Raw genomic sequence first — 18,061 nt, 5'->3', positions numbered from 1 at the left:
AGATGTTTTGGAACTACAACTCCCATGATCCCTGACCACTGGCCCTGTTAGCTAGGGAACATGGGAGTTGTAGTTCCAAAACATCTGGAGAGCCAAGGTTGCCTATGCCTGATATGGGCTCTAGCTTTTGGAGGGGGGGTGGACAAAAAGAACCACCTGTAAAGTGAAGGGAGAATAAGAGAAATGTTGCCAAGATTTCATGGAGGAAAGAGTTTATTTGGCTTACCTTCCATCAAGGGTGAAGAATCTCAGGCCTGGGGGTTGAATGTGACCCTTCAAGTCTCCACAGGATTCCCATCACACCTCTTCCCCAGGCCCACTGCCTGTTCCCAGCCACACCCATAAAACAGCCTTGCTTCACAATCTCCTCGACTGTTTATGCCTGACTAAAATATGCCCTTTAATTCCAATAATTGCTTGCCTGGGTAAAGAATAGTGAAGGATGTGTGTGTGTAGAAGCTAGCATAGCATACATGAAACAGTTACATTCATTGTTCTTCCCACTTTTGTCTCTGGCTCTACACACCCCTGACATATGGCTCCTGAAAGGTTGATCAGAAGGTGCTGCACCCCTCAGGCTGAAAAAGGTTAACCACCCTTGCTTTACATAGAGTCGTAGAGTTGCAAAGTACCCCAAGGGTCATCTCGTCCAACCCCCTGCAATTCAGGAATCCATGACTAAAGCATCCATGACAGATGGCCATCCAACCTCTGCTTAAAAACCTCAAAGGAAGGAGAGTCCACCACCTCCTGAGGGAGTCCATTCCACTGTCGAACAGCTTTTACTGTCAGAAAGTTCTTCCTCATGTTTAGTCGCAATCTCCATTCTTGTAACTTAAGGGCTACCTTCCAGAGCTTGTTCCATCTTCCACATGGAAGCCCTTTAGATATCTGAAGATGGCTATTATATCTCTCCTCAGTGTCCTCTTTTCCAAATGTCTCAAACATTCATCATAAAGCAGATGAAGGCATCATCCAATTGTGCTGATGCTGGTGTACCATGACATTTCTTCTTTCTGAGTTCCTCCCAGTGGTCATTCCTCTTCTGGGCACTGCTGTGGATACATGACCGGACTGATTGTCTCAAGACACTGCAGTCATCTGCAAGGGTTCACCACATAGCAGGGTTAATGTTGCCAACCTTCATGTCACATTTGCAGACATCTTTGTAGCGCAGAGTTTGTCTGCTAACAGACCTAGTGCCTGAAGTCAGTGATCTCTAAGGATCCTGCTATCTCCCATTCTGTGGACATGACCAATCCAGCATCAATGTCACTGAGACAGGAGTGCAAACATGCTGGGAATGTGGGCCTGAGAGAGCACATCTTTGTTTGAGACTTTGTCCTGCCATGTGATTGCCAAAATCTTTCGGGCTCTTTTCATCAGCATCAAAAAGTGACTAGGGGGAAAATAAAATAAAATTTATTACAAGTTAAGAATTGAACTCAACGGGGCTTATTTATGAGTAGACTATACAGCTCTCAACTTATGCCTGTCTACTCATAAATGAGTCCCATTGCTTTCAACAAGGCTCACTCCCAGGTAGGTGGGTATAGGCTTAAAACCTGAATGTACATAAATCCCATGGGATTTAGTGATACATCTAAGTAAACATACATGATCTAATGCATGCTTAATGGTAAAGGTAAAGGGACCCCTGACCATTAGGTCCAGTCGCGGACGACTCTGGGGTTGTGGCACTCATCTCGCTTTACTAGCAGAGGGACCTGGTGTATAGCTTCCAGGTCATGTGGCCAGCATGACTAAGCCACTTCTAGCGAACGAGAGCAGCGCATGGAAATGCTGTTTACCTTCCCGCTGGAGTGGTACCTATTTATCTGCTGCTTTCGTACTGCTAGGTTGGCAGGAGCTGGGACCGAGCAACAGGAGCTTACCCCATCGTGGGGATTCAAACCACCGACCTTCTGATCGGCAAGCCCTAGGCTCTGTGGTTTAACCCACAGCGCCACCCCTGAAAGCAAATCCCAGTAACCTCTGAAGCAGTTAGATTTAGTAAATGTAAATAGGCTTTACATTTAATGAATAGGATCAAGACCCAACAATCAATGTTTATTTTGCTTAATAAGTGGGGTCACAGTCTTTTAATCCTACTTTCCCTTTCTACACTGCTATTTCTGCAGAGCTAGACACGTTTTTGTTTTTTTAAAAAAGTTAAAATAAGTGATATCTCAAACGATGTGCAGAGCAGCATAATGTTCTGGACAACAGTTATTTTATCCTATGTTTATTATGTTAATTTGCTGCAGATTTTCAGTATATCTGTAGCAAAGTAGATCATTATAAGAGCCTCTGCTCATCATGGAAAACATTTCTGTTTGTTTTTCATTATCTCTCTCTTGTAGCAGCTGATTTTTCAATATTCATAAAAATAAAAGGTCCATTGTGCAGTGTATTATACACTCCTGCCAGAATCTGCTTAGTTTCCCCTCTGAAAGCTGAGTGAATCCTGCTTAGCATTATATAGCTGTCCTTAGCTCTCTTTTTAGCAGTGGCTGCCAAACCGTTTGGAATTACTTGCTGTCTTTGTAACTTACACAAATGCCTGCTGGGGACTGAGATTAATACCAATTCACAGTGTATAACCTTTCCCACCTGCTCTCACTTTTACTATTAGGATTGCCTTTTCCTGGGAGGAACAGTAAAAGAGGGTGATTTTCCTTGTTAAAGGTTGTCCTGGTTAAAGGATATTCTTTCAGCACCATTCCATAGTTTCTTGTTTTCTTTCACTCCTTTGTTGATCCAGCTGTCTTTACAAGTTCCAAGCGTTGCCTTGTTAGATTAAAGCAGACTGAATTGAAGGGGGGGCGGGGGGACATAAATGCAAGAATCCCTGCAAGTGCTGCCAGCTCTCGTTCACTCTGACTTGGGCAAGCCTATGCCTAGATATATCCACCATGAATTGGGCCGAAAAGGTGGCTTGAGAATAGCCTGCTTTCCGTGGAGTATAAAGAGAGGGGAAAAAACCCCACTAGCCATTAATTGTCCCTTCTAAGATCTTATGTACCACTCTTCAGCTCCCCCTATTCAGGAACTGTGACAGGTGTTTAATAATGAATAGTGAAGTGTTAAATTGTATGTATATGAAGTCATTTTTCCTGATCACCGAAATTCCCCCCCAAAAAAACCCTTTAGCAGCTGCACGTTAAATTCTGCAGGTTATGCCGCCAGAAAAGAATAATTCCTAACCCATAGAGCCATTCATGTATCAATTTAAATGCATTTGTCTGTGTGATGGAATAAAGCAGCTACTCTGTGAATGAAAAGCAGAGGAAAAGAATAATTCATCTAACCTTCACAATGGGAGGAAGTGGATGAGAATATGGTAATTATCTCAATGCAGTTTGACTGGGGCTCTAGTTTCATTACTCATGGAGGAAGCTGTGATTTCTTTTATAAATATAATCGTTTAGAATTGTTCTCTTTTTCTTTCGGTTAAGCAAATAATAAAGTGCTTTAAGGAACTTTATGACAGTTTTGTTTTTTATAGATGTTGAGAATCAGGGCAGCATGTGCTTTCTTCCTAGGAAAATGAGGAGTCAAATCTAAAATCAACATTTCGCCCCCTAATCCGATAATGAGTGGGTCTTTCCTAGGCCTGCTCGCAAGATATGTGTGGTTATTGAGATGCATAGAAAGGAGGGCAGGATTACACCCTGCTCCCAATCTCTGTACATGCAGCTGCAGGTACAGACAGAGGCTGGATCTAGGCACATCAAAGAAGCGCTTCAGTTAAACATGTTGTAAACTTTGTATGAGAAATCAGATTGGCAAAAACGGAACTCCACAGCACCATTTGGTTTCACAATGTTAGAATGCATATACAACACATATAAAGTGCTTTTTCTTTGCCAATGTAGCTGAGTCCAGAGCCTGTGCATGTGTGAACATGCATTCAATTGGGAATGCTGCCATTTGCAGTATTCCCTTTTGCCTGCAGGCTGTGTTCACAGTAGCAAGCATGATCTTGCTGCAATCTCCTACTCCACATGCTCAGAAAACATATCTCTTGTGAACAGGGCTTCTCTAGTTACACAGCAGCTGGTTTAATATGTTGTTTATTTATTTGATAAAATTTACAGACCACTTGATTGTAAAAAATAATAATCCTCAAAGCAGTTTATAAAAAGATAACAATGAAATAGAGAAAAATTAAAAACCATGCTGTAAACATACAATTAAAATGCTAAAACAGATTAAAATTACCATAACTTTCTAAACCTATGGGTAGATGTTATAGAGGAATAGTCTGTTTGTCACCAGCATACTGATGACACCCCAAAACTCCTAATGTCCACTCCCAACGGCTTCATGTACCGTAGGTAATAGATAGTACCAGATAAGAAGATGCGAAGAACCACTTTATTCTTATTCCACATTTTTTTTGCGGGGTTAAAATCACATGAGCAGAACGGAGCCTTGGTGACCACTTGCACAAAGTACACATTGGAGGCCACATGTCAAGCAGATCCAGGGATGTTATGTGGCAGAGGCAGCTTGTCTTGTTTTGCCACCGAGGCAAAACAGGAAGGAGCTGCAATCTGCCCACTCCCTCTTGCCAATGCCACTGAAGCCTCGCTTACCACAATCTCATGAGGCTTTCATGAGATCTCCCCCAAACCCAACAGAACAAATTCTCCTTGCTTCTCTGGCAGCAGCCAAAGGGCTTCGGTTTTTGCTTTGTTCCTGTTCCTTTTGTACAGAGGTTTAGATTTTCCATTTTCCCACTGAATCTTCATCTCCCCCTCCCATTTGTAAAGCTTATCTAATCGGTTTTTATAATTGTGCCATCTGAGTGGGGATGGTTTCAGGAATAAAATGGTGAGGCGGGGAGACCATGCCATTATTCCTATCCAGGCTGGGAGTCTTGTGGCTTCTTATTGCAAAAGGAAAGAGTTTCACTCTCAAAAATTTGATGTCACATCTAGCGTGACCCTTAGCAAAGTTGCGTTAAGTGCATATATTGAAGCTTGCTCCATTTTCTTTGTTCCTGTGTAGATAGGTACCTTCCCTTTGGTTTTCACTTGGAAATAACACTGGACAAAAATGAAATGTACACTGAAGAAAGGCCTGAGGATAGCATGCCTTCAGCCCAGAACAAATGGAGGAAATTCCTCAATAAAACTATCATAATTTGCTTCATAACAGAGTTTCCAGACTGGCTATCTGGCTTGGCTTCTCTCTCAAGCCTTTACCTTAACTCTTTTTCTTGGTTTAAAACCTCCAAAACCAATCAATGTCTCAGATCTTATTTGGATAGTCTGGCAGTGTGTGGAGGGATGCCGGCCACGTCATTAGGACTCCCAGCCAATCAAGCCCCCCCCCCCGGCGAACCAATCAGGTTAGCTGGGGTGTGTAACTGGTGCTATTTAAATTGCAGCGTGGCTGGAGGGCGAATTCCATTTGTCTTCTTGTTGGATCTCTTTGCTGCGGAGTTGTCGTCTTCGTTCACTGCTCTCAAGCAGCTGCTTTGCCCAGGCTCCATCAGCAGCGAGGCGGCTGTAATCCCCGTGCCCCACGAGATCAGCTGTGAAGCAGCTCCTCTGTTTTCGTAGCTCTTGCTTTTGTCTTATCGGAGAGCTTGTGTACGGGCAAAGCACAGCATGGTGAAGGGCTGGATAGTGTCATTAAAGTTCCAATATCATTAACAGATTTTCTGCAGTTCTTGAATATGGATCGTTTGAGCACTGTGATTTAAGAATAGCTACCCAACTTGAAGCATTCTCTTTATACATGAAAGAGAAAATGCCTTTTGCAATATTTACACACATACATTTCCCACCATTCCAAAGGGGGGGGGAGATGCATTTTCTACAATTTGAGTCAGTATCATTATTATTATAAAGACAAGATGGGGGTACTGCAGTAGCCATAGCAACAGAATCGGGGAGGAAGGAGAGAATGGCTAAGATCTGTGTGTGTGTGTGTCAGGGCTTTTTTCAGCTGGAACTCACTGGAACTCAGTTCCGGCACCTCTCAGGTGGGCGCCATTACTATTATAAAAGAACAAGGGTGAGTAGCACCTGTGTGTGTGTGTGTGTGTGTGTGTGTGTGTGTGTGTGTGTGTGTAGACAGACAGAGGGGGGAGAGGGAAAAGATGAATGAGAGAGGATATGATATTAGAAAAGCCATCCAGACCTTTCTAAAACAGCAAGTAATATAATCTGTTGGTCAATTATTGCTCATATCTCATTTTTATAGTAATTTTTATCCAGAGTTGCACTAAGTGACATCACAAAGGATGCCCCCATAGGCAGAGGCACGGAGGCAATTTTCACCAAAAACCTTATTCTTCCTGGAGTCCCCCTATGCCTCCTTGTCTGCTCCCAGAAATTGAATGACCCTCAGAACACCACAGGTGATTATAGTAGGCAGGGTCAGTCCACCCATGAGGCAAGGTGAGGCACTCACTTCAGGAGGCAGGATCCATAGTGGCAGCAGATCTGGCCTACGATGGAATGCATTGCCTGCTGCTGTTGCCACGGTGGCAGTATTGGCTGCTGTGCACGCCTTGTGGACCAGATCTGCTGCCTCCTCAGCAGCCCCCTCCCTAAGAAAGAAGATTCCACCTAAACGTTCAAGAAAGACGGGCTTGTGCTTGACTTGACAAACAAACTTCAAGAAAGAAGATTCCACCTAAACATTAGGAAGAACTTCCTGACAGTAAGAGCTGTTCGGCAGTGGAATTTGCTACCAAGGAGTGTGGTGGAGTCTCCTTCTTTGGAGGTATTTAAGCAGAGGCTTGACAGCCATATGTCAAGAATGCTTTGATGGTGTTTCCTGCCCTTGTGGCCTCTTCCAACTCTATGATTCTATGATTCTAATGCTGCCTCTACAGCAGCCTCTTGGTGAATAGGAGGCACTGCTGGTACCCTCCCAGGGAACAAATAGCGGAGGCTGCCCTCTGGGATTTCCCACACTCTTCAAGTATCCCTGCCGCTAAGGAAACCTTTCTAGAATTGTGCTGCTGTTAAGCATGTCACAGCAAAAGATACAGACCAGTATGAAGTTGTGATATGACAACAGGTTTGCATACCACATTCAAAAAAGTAAAAAATGCTAATTAATTCAAGCTATCTGCTTTGTGTATATAAAGCCTTTATAAAGGCCAGGCATGGGACCCCAATTAAAATCTATTAAAAACAATAAAAAATATAGAAAACAATTATGACAAAATACTAATATATTTTCAAGGGAGCTGAAACTAACAGAAGCTGTTGGTGCACAAAACATCTTTGTCTACCAGTGAAAAGCACCCTCAGTTACGCCTTTTGTTTTAAGAACAACTAGAATGAAAATGCTAGACTTCCATGCAGCACATTCTGATCAATGAGCCAAATAATGAAATTCTATTAGCCTTATATATAGTAGCAATAATAGAGGGGCCAAGCAATCTAAAACCTGACTGCGCAGTGGCAGGGACAGTCCCATCATTGTACCAGCCAGAGAAGCAGAGGGCAGAAAAAAGGCAGCTGTGAGCTATGTCAGCCTGGATTTGTCGAGTGAAAGCAGTGGGGCTGGCTTGGGATCCAGCAGATCCCAGGCTGGCTCTGCCCCTTTTTTGGTTCTTTTCAAAGGCTACAATGAGCAAAACACGCACCAGCTATGCTTCCGCCACTTCCTGCAGTGAGCAGGAATTACTCCCATTAGTATTTACTCTACTATATTAGTAATTCAAAAACCAAGCAGTCTGGTCAAAGAGGGACAGATCGCTGTGTCCCTCAACTGTTTGGCAGAAGGTGAGAAGGTTCAATGCTAGTAGCCTCTTAGCAGGCTAATACAAACTTTTGCAGGTTCTGTTGCTCAGCCAAGAACCTCCTGCTCCACAACTGGTCTTTCAAGCAGGGCAATTCCTAATCGACAACTTGAATTGGAATTTGAGGCCTCTATAGGTAAGTGCCTCCACTTCTGCTTACCATCCTACCCTCTCATCATGCTCTCTTGCCATTCCCCCCAGGTTCCTTTTCTCTCCCACCACCAAAAGGGTAAAGCTAGGCTGGAGATCTGTTTCTCCAGATGTTGCTGAAGTTTACTGCTTAGATTTGCCAAATTCATGGCCTAAATTTTTGTTGTATATTAAAGCTTTCTAATAACCAGTTCCCAAAGGTTTTCACTAACGGAGATTGGGGAAAAAACTTTTACCTTGCGGTAGGTCACAAGAGACGGTTGTGCAAATTCCAGCTTGACTCATAGTTTCACTGGAACCAAGTGTTAAAAACAATTCAACAGTTATAAGTTTATCTACGGTAGTCTTTATTTTAAGTGGTTTGGTCCTTTGGGTTTTGAAAAAGAAATCTCCATTTGTAATACAATTGCAAAATGTTGCTCATAAGAAAATAGCAATTGGTTCAATTTAGCAGTAGGAAGTGTGGCTAATGTGCACCTCACCTTCTGCTACAGTCGAAGCAAACAGGGCAGTGATTTCAAATGGCTCTTTGATTAATGATCAGAAAAACTTCATGATTCCTTTACTTGGGTGAACAGCTTTGGTGAAAACAGCAGTCTGCAGGACCTCAAAAGCAGCTGGATTTCATTGTTTAAGAATGCAATAATAAAGTATTAATTTTACTAAACACAAATCCATCAAATAGCAAATCCCTAATGATGGGGGCAGGGGATGTTGTGAATCTGCACCTGGTTTTTCAACTGCTAACATAATTTACGACTGCATAATTTATATTAGAAGAATGATAAACATATATCGCCGAAGGGTTCTTCCTTCTATTTTAGATGGTTTAGCTATTATTTGGGTAATGAAACGACGATAGAATGGCCATCAATGTTTTGGGAGGTGGACATGAAAGGCCAGCCAAGAAGACCAGAAGGGAAATAACATTTGTCTCAATATGTCTGATTATTGCATTCAGTGGAAAAATTTAGCCACATTTATGATGAAGTAAACTTCAGATAAATAGGTTGAAGGTAGGAACTCTGGCTCAGGGCACATCCTCGCTTGGGGAAGACCAACCAGAAGTCCTAGGATTCCTTTTAGAGGAATACCCATGCATAGGGTTGGCTAGGAATCCTGCCACCCCTATCAACCGGAACCAGAGCCTATCCGCCAACCTTACAAGTTGTGACGATTTGCTACGCGGCAGGCAAAACCCAAGTGGCACCAGCCAATCAGCCAAATGGGGAAGATTCCTGCCGTGCCCCTGTCCCAATGACAGGCGACACACGACAGTATAGCAAGGTCAAGCACAAGCCCTAAATATAGGGAGATGTGGATGGGTGTTCCGATGCATGATGACCCGAAAAGAGGATCTCTAGAGTCACGTGCAGCAGTTAAATAGTGGTCCCTCTGACTCTTAAGACTTGCATGCCATTAGCCTAATTGCACCCCATCAGAAGGACCACCAATAGGGTGTTGTGGCTGCTCCAATTGTCCCCACCCCAACACCTAGGCCTGATTGCTGGGTCCCACCGCAACGCTTGCCCTCTCTTGCAGGGAGTACCCGATTTCCTATTCAATATGCATATACACTTTCGAAATACAAAGAGCAAAGAAAGCCGTATTTGTCAGGGGCAGTGGGGTGGGAGATGAGCTATTTATAAAGCAAGAATCTGAACACAGGAAAGGAAAACTAATGAGTGTTTGTTTACGTGAAGGTTCAAGCAGCTTCACTTGGGTTCTCAGCTCCAAAGTAGAGGATACACAAATATGTCTCTGGCAACTCAATTCCTAAATGCATGCAACAGGGAAGCATAAGGACCCACCCTCTGCCTGCACAAAAACTCTCTCTCTCAAACTCCTTCTCCCAGCCCCAGCCCAGCCTCTACCTGCATCCCATGATAACTCTTGCTCTCACTCTCAGCTTTCCTCCTCCTACCGGGTCCATCCTCTGCCTGCACATTTTTGAGGAGTAGAAGAAGCTCAAATATGTGAAAAGGGTGTCCTGTTTGAAGCCCACACAGGACAGGGGATACTTTTCTCAAAAAAACAAAGGATGATCACATTTTTCCAGGGACAAGTGGCAACCCTAGCTATGGATCATCTACTTAGAATAATTCAGACCCTTAATCAGCATTTATACTTGGTTTTACATTTCAGGCCTTAAATGGTCTTAAATAAATGATAGGAGGTAACTCTAGTGCTGGATTATGAACCTGTCATATCCCACATTTATATTTATGCTAGAAGCTAGAATGGCCTTTTCTTTTTATCTAGGCTGATGCCCAAGTGACTCTGTCATTACCTTATGTCCTGCTATAAAATGCTGCATATTTATCTAAATCAGGCACCACAAGGAATATAGATAGATACACACATACAGATAGACAGAGATACACAGGCAAACAAAATCAGAGGGTGAAATAGAGCAAAGTTTCTTTAAAAACACTCCCTCCCCCAGCAGCAGTTTGTTCTTTTTAAGAGCAAATGGAACTGCAGACATTAAAATTAAATCAGAGCAATTTCATGAAGGGAACAAAAAATGTCAAGACCAGTGAAACACATGCATAACTACATAATGAAGAATCCAAAAGGAAAATTGGCTAGGAAAAAAGAACATATGTGAGAAAAGACTATTCTTGAAGTCTACTGTGCAGTAACTATCTCAAAGCCTTAAAAAATATGAAATGAATTATCACCCTCTACTCACTTCATACCACTTATAATGAACATCAGGGAAAGGCTTTTTCTAATGCTAGAAAATTCTATCCATCCATCCCTATTATGAGGCTCATTCATATGAGGTTAAAATCATTTTCATTTCTGATTTTGAGGATTTTATAGGGGGAGGATTGCTTATTCCTTTAAAGAAGATTCAAAAAATATCCTGTGTGTTGTTGACTGCCATTTTATAGTAGTTTTTGACAAATTTTAGTACGGGGGCAGTTTCGAAATCACAGGAACAATATGAGTGCACCTAAATCCCAGTTGGGCCAGGTTAGTCTTGACCAGGCATAGGCAACCTTGGCTCTCCAGATGTTTTGGAACTACAACTCCCATGATCCCTGACCACTGGCCCTGTTAGCTAGGGATCATGGGAGTTGTAGTTCCAAAACATCTGGAGAGCCAAGGTTGCCTATGCCTGGTCAAGACGTTGCCAGTAGGCAGCTGTTCCTACAACCCCCTGGCCTTTTCAAGCAAACTTAACTTTTGAAGGGCAGGGAGATGGCCAGCAGAAAAGAGCTTGTAGGCCTCATTCCTAAGGCCTGTGCACACCTGAGGTTTTGTTTGTTTGTTTTGTTACTGGGATACATGGAAGTGTAGTTAAGTCACATCCCTATCCACTGCACAGACTTTAAGAATGAAACATGCAAGGCCAATAAATGTCATGAGCCAGCCTTGTCCACCACCAGTCCCCTGCTCCCTGGCCAAGATCAGTCTTTTTGGGAAGGGTGAGACTGGATGAGGGCTACCACCCTTACAGACCCTCCAAGTGTCACTATTTTCCAGGACATGGCTGGATCTACAGAAGCCATCCTAGTTTCTGATTTGATGCTGGACTGTCCCGCTTTTCCTTAGGATGTCCCTATTATTGGAAAAATGTTGGAAGGTAATTGAGTTATGTGACCCATGAGCCAAGAAGATATGTAACTATACAACCTTTAAAGATAAAGGTAAAGGGACCCCTGACAATTAAGTCCAGTCACGAATGACTCTGGAGTTTTGACGCTCATCTTGCTTTACAGGCTGAGGGAGCTGGTGTTTGTCCGCTTCCACAGACAGTTTTTCTGGGTCATGTGGCCAGCATGACTAAGCCGCTTTTGGCGAAACCAAAGCAGCACACGGAAATGCTGTTTAGCTTCCTGCCAGAGTGGTACCTATTTATCTACTTGCGTGCTATCAAACTGCTAGGTTGGCAGGAGCTGGGACTGAACAACGGGAGCTCACCCCATCGCGGGGATTCAACTGCCAATCTTTCAATAGGCAAGCCCAAGTGGCACAGTGGTTTAACCCACAGCGCCATCCACCAACCTTTAGAAGGTTTAGGGAAGTTTTTAATAATTTTATTATGTTTTTATATATGTCAAAAGCTACCCAGAATGGCTGGAGTAACCCAGTCAGATGGGCAGGGTATAAATAAATAAATAAATAAAATATTATTATGAAATATGACGTTCCTATTTTCATCAGAAAAATGTTGGAGCGTATGTTATAATGAATAACAGTAAATCATAATAATCCCCCCTCTGCCGCTGTGTGAATTTCAGTGCCAAAAGTTGAATATCCTCCCCCCCCCCAAGATTCATAGGCATTATGCACAAGAGATTCATTCCCCGTGTCTGCATTCATGGGATTGTTGTCTATCACATGATGATATATGTTTTCATTCCACAGAGTGGAAAATGAGGAAGACAAGATGTTTGTGTTGCTGTGTGCCGTGAAGTGGGACTTTTGTCCTTTGTTCATTTCCTTTGCTGTCTGATGCTAGAGAGAGAGGGAGCCATGTTGCAGTGCTCCATGTGTGTTTATATGTAAATGAAAGTAGATTAGCCAAAATGCTGAGTTGCTGAGTTCTGTTATGCAACTGTGCAAACTCTGCGGATCCATAAGTGTGCTGATGTTTCTTGGCATCAGTCGCTGTGATGTTCGGGCTGAAGAAAGCTTTTGAAGCTCCTGAACGATTGACCGGGAGGGAGGGAGCATGCCAGTCAGGCACATGTCTCTGCCAGGGTCCTACTCGTGAGTAGGAGATCCTAACAATCTCTAGTCAATGAATCTTCAGTCAGATCTAGTTCAACCAAGATGTAGCATGAATATTAAGACAAGAGATCAATGAGGTTTCCCTTCCTCGTGGAATTGCTGAGTTTATTTGCCCCCATTGACACATGCACCCCCCAAAAAAAACTCCCACTGCAGTAACCTTTGGAAAATACACAACTCTCAGTGAATAACAGCTCTTTTTTGCACACTAGAGAGGAAGGGATGGGGGGGATCTCTTCTTCCCATTTTAATGCCACTGCTGCTGTGGTCCAAGTCCAATAAGTAGGCTTTTTAAAGGGAAGGACCAGTTCCAGACTCACCATGTATTCAGTCTCTTCTGATGACACACCCCCATAATGCATATGAACTAGATGTAGCCATACATTTGGGGAAATGGGGCATCTGTAAACAACTCCAGCCTCAGATTACTCTGGCAGAGGATGAGTAAATCACAGATTATTCAGAATGTGATTTTATACACATTCCCTATAGAAAAGAATTCTTGATGGTGTGGGCTTATTGAAGCTGCTGTGCTGTTCTTATAAATTAGACCAGGTGAAAAACATTGGGGCTATTTCACCTCTGAGGCAAGTTGACATGATTCAGTGGAGCTCCAAATTACAGCAATGAAAAGTGATTCCACATGTGTAACTTTCAGGTTAAATTTACAATGCTATAAAGGAGATTTTTAATAATATAAATAAACTTAAATCCCTCAACCTGCTGTTTTTTGGCCAGGGGGAATGAAGCCCAATTCATTTTCAATGCCATCCAGAGTACATAGCCCCTCAGCAAAGGCACTCCGGGTAACTTTAAACTTTTTTATCTTTTGAAGTATTTGAGTCTGTTACTAAAATGTTTAGATAATTTATCACCATCTTCACTTGGGAGAGATACTGCCTAAGAAAAACTGAGAAGAAGCCAAGAGGGATTGTCGAATCTCACAAAACTAGCATTTAGCAGAGAACTGCTAAAGAATTTACAGTCAAGATGGATTGGCAAAAACTTTCCTCCATTCAGGCAGGCATGAGTTGAATTGGTTCCATGTGATTATTTTTTGGTAACTGCATTTCCAGATACCATGTCAATGAGAAGCACCTGCTTGTCTTGGTCACCCAGAGCAACGCAGAAGAAATCAAATATAATCTAATTTGTCCAGTAATCCAGATCAGGTGGGGGAAATGATTACAAATTACTGGCAGAGAGGGACTTGCTTTGCATTATTCAATATCATTTACCTCTCTACACCACAGCAAGTATACTACTTTATATATTTTTTTACAGGGGTAGCCAATGTGGTATCATGCCTGTGTTGTTGGACTACATATTCCATTATCCCTGATCAACAGCCATGGTGATTGGGATTGCCAGGAGTTGGAGGAAGATTCCCTACCCCTTCTATTTAACAATTATGTAAGGGAAGAGGACCCATGGACTGCAAGAAGATCAAACCTATCCATTCTTAAGGAAATCAGCCCTGAGTGCTCACTGGAAGGACGTGAAGCTGAGGCTCCAATACTTTGGCCACCTCATGGGAAGAGAAGACTCCCTGGAAAAGACCCTGGTGTTGGGAAAGACTGAGGGCACAAGGAGGGCACAAGGAGAAGGGGACGCCAGAGGACAAGATGGTTGGACAGTGTTCTCAAAGCTACGAACATGACTCTGACCAATCTGTGGGAGGCAGTGGAAGACAGGAGTGCCTGGCGTGCTCTGGTCCGTGGGGTCACAGTCGGACACGACTAAACAACAACAATGGAAGAGGAAGAGACTCCTCCTAACAATGGAAGAAGAATGACCGCCATGTCCTATGGGGAAAGGAGAAAACCATATCCTGTAAGTACAGATGGGATGGGGAGAGCACAAAAAAGGCAGACATTGAGGCTTGACAGGCATATGTCAAGAATGCTTTGATGGTGTTTCCTGCTCGGCAGGGGGTTGGACTGGATGGCCCTTGTGGTCTCTTCCAACTCTTTGATTCTAATTAAAATGACAGATAAACCCATAGCATCCCTAAAAATGCTGCCAAAGATAATGTAATGTAACGTGGGTATCTGTTCATGTATGTGATGTGTTCTAAGTAGATGAGTGTTAGAAATGTGTCCAAATTCTTAGGAGTGTCCTGGACACAGGCTGTTTGTACAAAGTACTATTTTCTGTGCAAAGTACCCTTTCACCTTGTTTATCATTACTAAAATTCCTCCTCCTGAGCTCTAAGTTTGCATGGCATAGGGACAGAGAGCTATAGATGTGTGCTGCACAAACCCCCATCAACTTAGTATTGGTCTTCTTGTGTGGGGTTTATATAGTGGTGGTGCTGCACTGTGACTGGATGTCAACATACACCGTGTCCCATGCTCTCTAGTGGCAATGTGGGCAGTTGAAGGAAAGTAAAGGAAATTACCTGGACCAGGGCCAGTGTAAAGTTGTACCATCAGAGGGAGCCTGACACCACTCTGTCCTGTTTTAATGGGGTGTTCTGTCAGGGGATCAGTTCTTCTGGAATGTTATCAGTGGGACATCCGTCAAATCTTTGATCTCATCAGCTGACCGAACCTGATCACAGTATTCTGTCCTTAGAACACAATCCTAAATACAACCCTCAGAATGGAACTTACTCTTAAAGATGTATAGGATTCTGCTGTACCAGAAAGATGTTTGATAGGCCACAGCAGATCAATGGAAAAAGAAGTGTGTGTTATTAAAACACCTTTATTACCATTCAGCCATTATCTCACTGATGCGTCATGGAGGTAGATGAGGATTTAGATTCAGCTCCTACCTTTTAGTAAAACCTGCAGTTTCAGTAACTTTACCATTATCTTTGTTAAAGCTCTGGCATCTTCCAGGTAAGTATTTCCTATTGCAACCATTTCCCTTTCCAGTAAATCTATATCCAGTTCAAAATGGCTGATGAATTTGCAGTTTTATAGAGGTCTTTCTAATTATCTAATTTTTCTCTTGTCGTTTCTCACCCCTGGTAACACTTCTGAGGTTTATCTGTTCAATTTCATGATTTCTTTTTTCACAGAAAAGAAATTAAGACCTGAGCTTGCCTTTAATGAGGGCAATGAAGACAAATGGATGGCAAATAATACAGTAAGAACAATTTCCTAATAAATATAATTTATAGATAGAAAGGATGGAGTCGCCTCCTTAAAAAATACACCTTAATTCTGTTACTTCTATTTTAAGATTTCACGGGGAAAGAATATTGTAAATCCATGTGCTAGGAGACCTTGAATAATCATTTATTTTCTTAGGATAAGAGAAATCTTAACTACAGTAGAATTGAGTAATATTCCTCCTCCCTAAACCTTTTACTGTAGTATACTCCTGTAGTATTCAGTGGGGGCTACCCTGGGTCAAGTGACCTAACAAATGCAGAACAATGTTTTACTCACTGAAAATTGTTTTTAGATTGGAAAGAGAGCTCCTACCTTATCTACTCTGCAATCTCTGGACTTTAGCAGAAATGGGAGATGGCATAGGGGAGAAACACAGTGCTTGGCCCTGTTTTCTTGGCTTAATAGCAAACTGCCAATAGAAAATAGTGTGTGCAGAGTTACCTAGACCTATGGCATGGCATGGGGCGAGTTGCAGATTAAAATAGATGGATGCCTCACTGCCCACCATCTCTTAATAGCTGGCATTCTTCTTGCTCAGTCCAGACCATTATGTGGTAATATGGGAGGAACTTGAAACTTCTCTGACATTTTCATGTGCCTCCTAGGAGGCCTTTAACCGATGTACCAGAGACTTTTCATATTTAGTTAAATATACCCACGTGTACTTTACTACTAGTTAACCCAGGGATCGGGACTCCCCTCCCCATTGGTAACACTGGCTAGGGCTATTGGGAGCTAAAGTCCAACATCTGGAGGTCCCCAGATTCTCCTCCTCTGATATAGACATTGATGAACCTATGGAGTCAGCTTGAACCTCCAATGGACACTTGCATGGTGACTTTAGTCTTCAGCTGTCACAATTTCACAAATGGTGATTAGGAAGTACAGTCTTACTTTAACATGGGTTTTGAAACAGTCCTGGTCTCTACTTGCTCTATTCTCTGTATAACTCACATTTTGAAAAGTACCTAAATACTTTGTGCAAGGAAACAAATGCAGAACGTAGAAGCTAAAATGCGTAACTAAAGGATTTGCTTTGGGGTAGGATTTTCAATAGCAGGAAATGCTTATAGACCACCAGAAAGCTCTGCTAAAAGTGTCCTTTACATGGCTTAAGAAAATTTAAAATTGGGAGTGGGAAGCTCTTGCAAGCATTAAGAGCATTTGGCGTCACAGATTTCTGGATAGCACACAAATCCAAGTTCCTAGTTTCAGAATAATCATGAGCATGCACTGCATGAGTTGTGACCGCCCTGAAATCAAAACATTAGTTTTGACCTGCTGATTAATTATAAATGCGGGTCATGCCACATATTGTTTATTGACCTCCTCAGAATCAATGTAACGTAGATCATACTAATTCAAGGTATCCAGACTGATGCAGCATGCATGCCCATTGTCTTACCGAGGTGGAGGGTTGCTACGTGTATTATTTTCTTTTGTGAAATGCTTGCCTGCTCTTATTACTGTAAAATATTGCTTTTGTCTTTTTCTTTAGAAGCCCTCCCCAGGGCCATGAGATCTAAGAAGATACTTGATGTGAGGGAGGTAGGTGTGGGTTTTATTTTTCCTCAGAGCAATGCTCATTTAGAATTCACAGGAAGAACTCAAGGAGATATTTGCAACTTTTTCCCATCACACAAAGTTAATTTAATTTACCAGTAGTTTGATTTTCATGGCAAGGTACTGAGACACCTGGCATGGTTCTTTTCTGTGATTTAAATTGTATCCACCGGTTCACATGCTATTATTTGCTTTGCTAGTCGTCTTGGTTCACCTACCACATCATGCAACAAAGGGCAATACCTTCCATGCCTTAAAAATACCCAGGAATAATTAACCTTCCAAGTAGTCCTGTATGCTCGTCAGAGAAGAGTCGTTAAACAAATGTAGAAACAATGGAGGCCTATAATTAAACTTCACTGAAGGACATTCCTGATATTTTCTGAGCTTCTCTGGGTGCTTTTTGTCAGGCTTTGTCTGTTGCTTTCAATGCTTTCAGCTTTAGGCAGAACTGAACTGAACATTCACTGTCCCCATTGTCAGGGCTTCGCAAAAACATCTGTGAGCTGCATTCAACCCACTCAACCTTTTTCTCTGTTCCCTGCAGCCGCCATATGGTGTGGCACTTCATCATAACCGCGAGGCTTGTTGTTCCAGGGCAAAAGCCAGGGGAACTTGTTTAGGGAATAATGCATTATTACAGGTTGGATATTATGGCCCTAAAGTCGGACAGTGATTGTTCATACTGATAGATTACACTATT

This window comes from Zootoca vivipara, chromosome 1 (genome assembly GCF_965207765.1).
Source record: "Zootoca vivipara chromosome 1, rZooViv2.hap1.1, whole genome shotgun sequence".
Taxonomy (NCBI): domain Eukaryota; kingdom Metazoa; phylum Chordata; class Lepidosauria; order Squamata; family Lacertidae; genus Zootoca; species Zootoca vivipara.
This window is presented reverse-complemented; position numbering follows the sequence as displayed.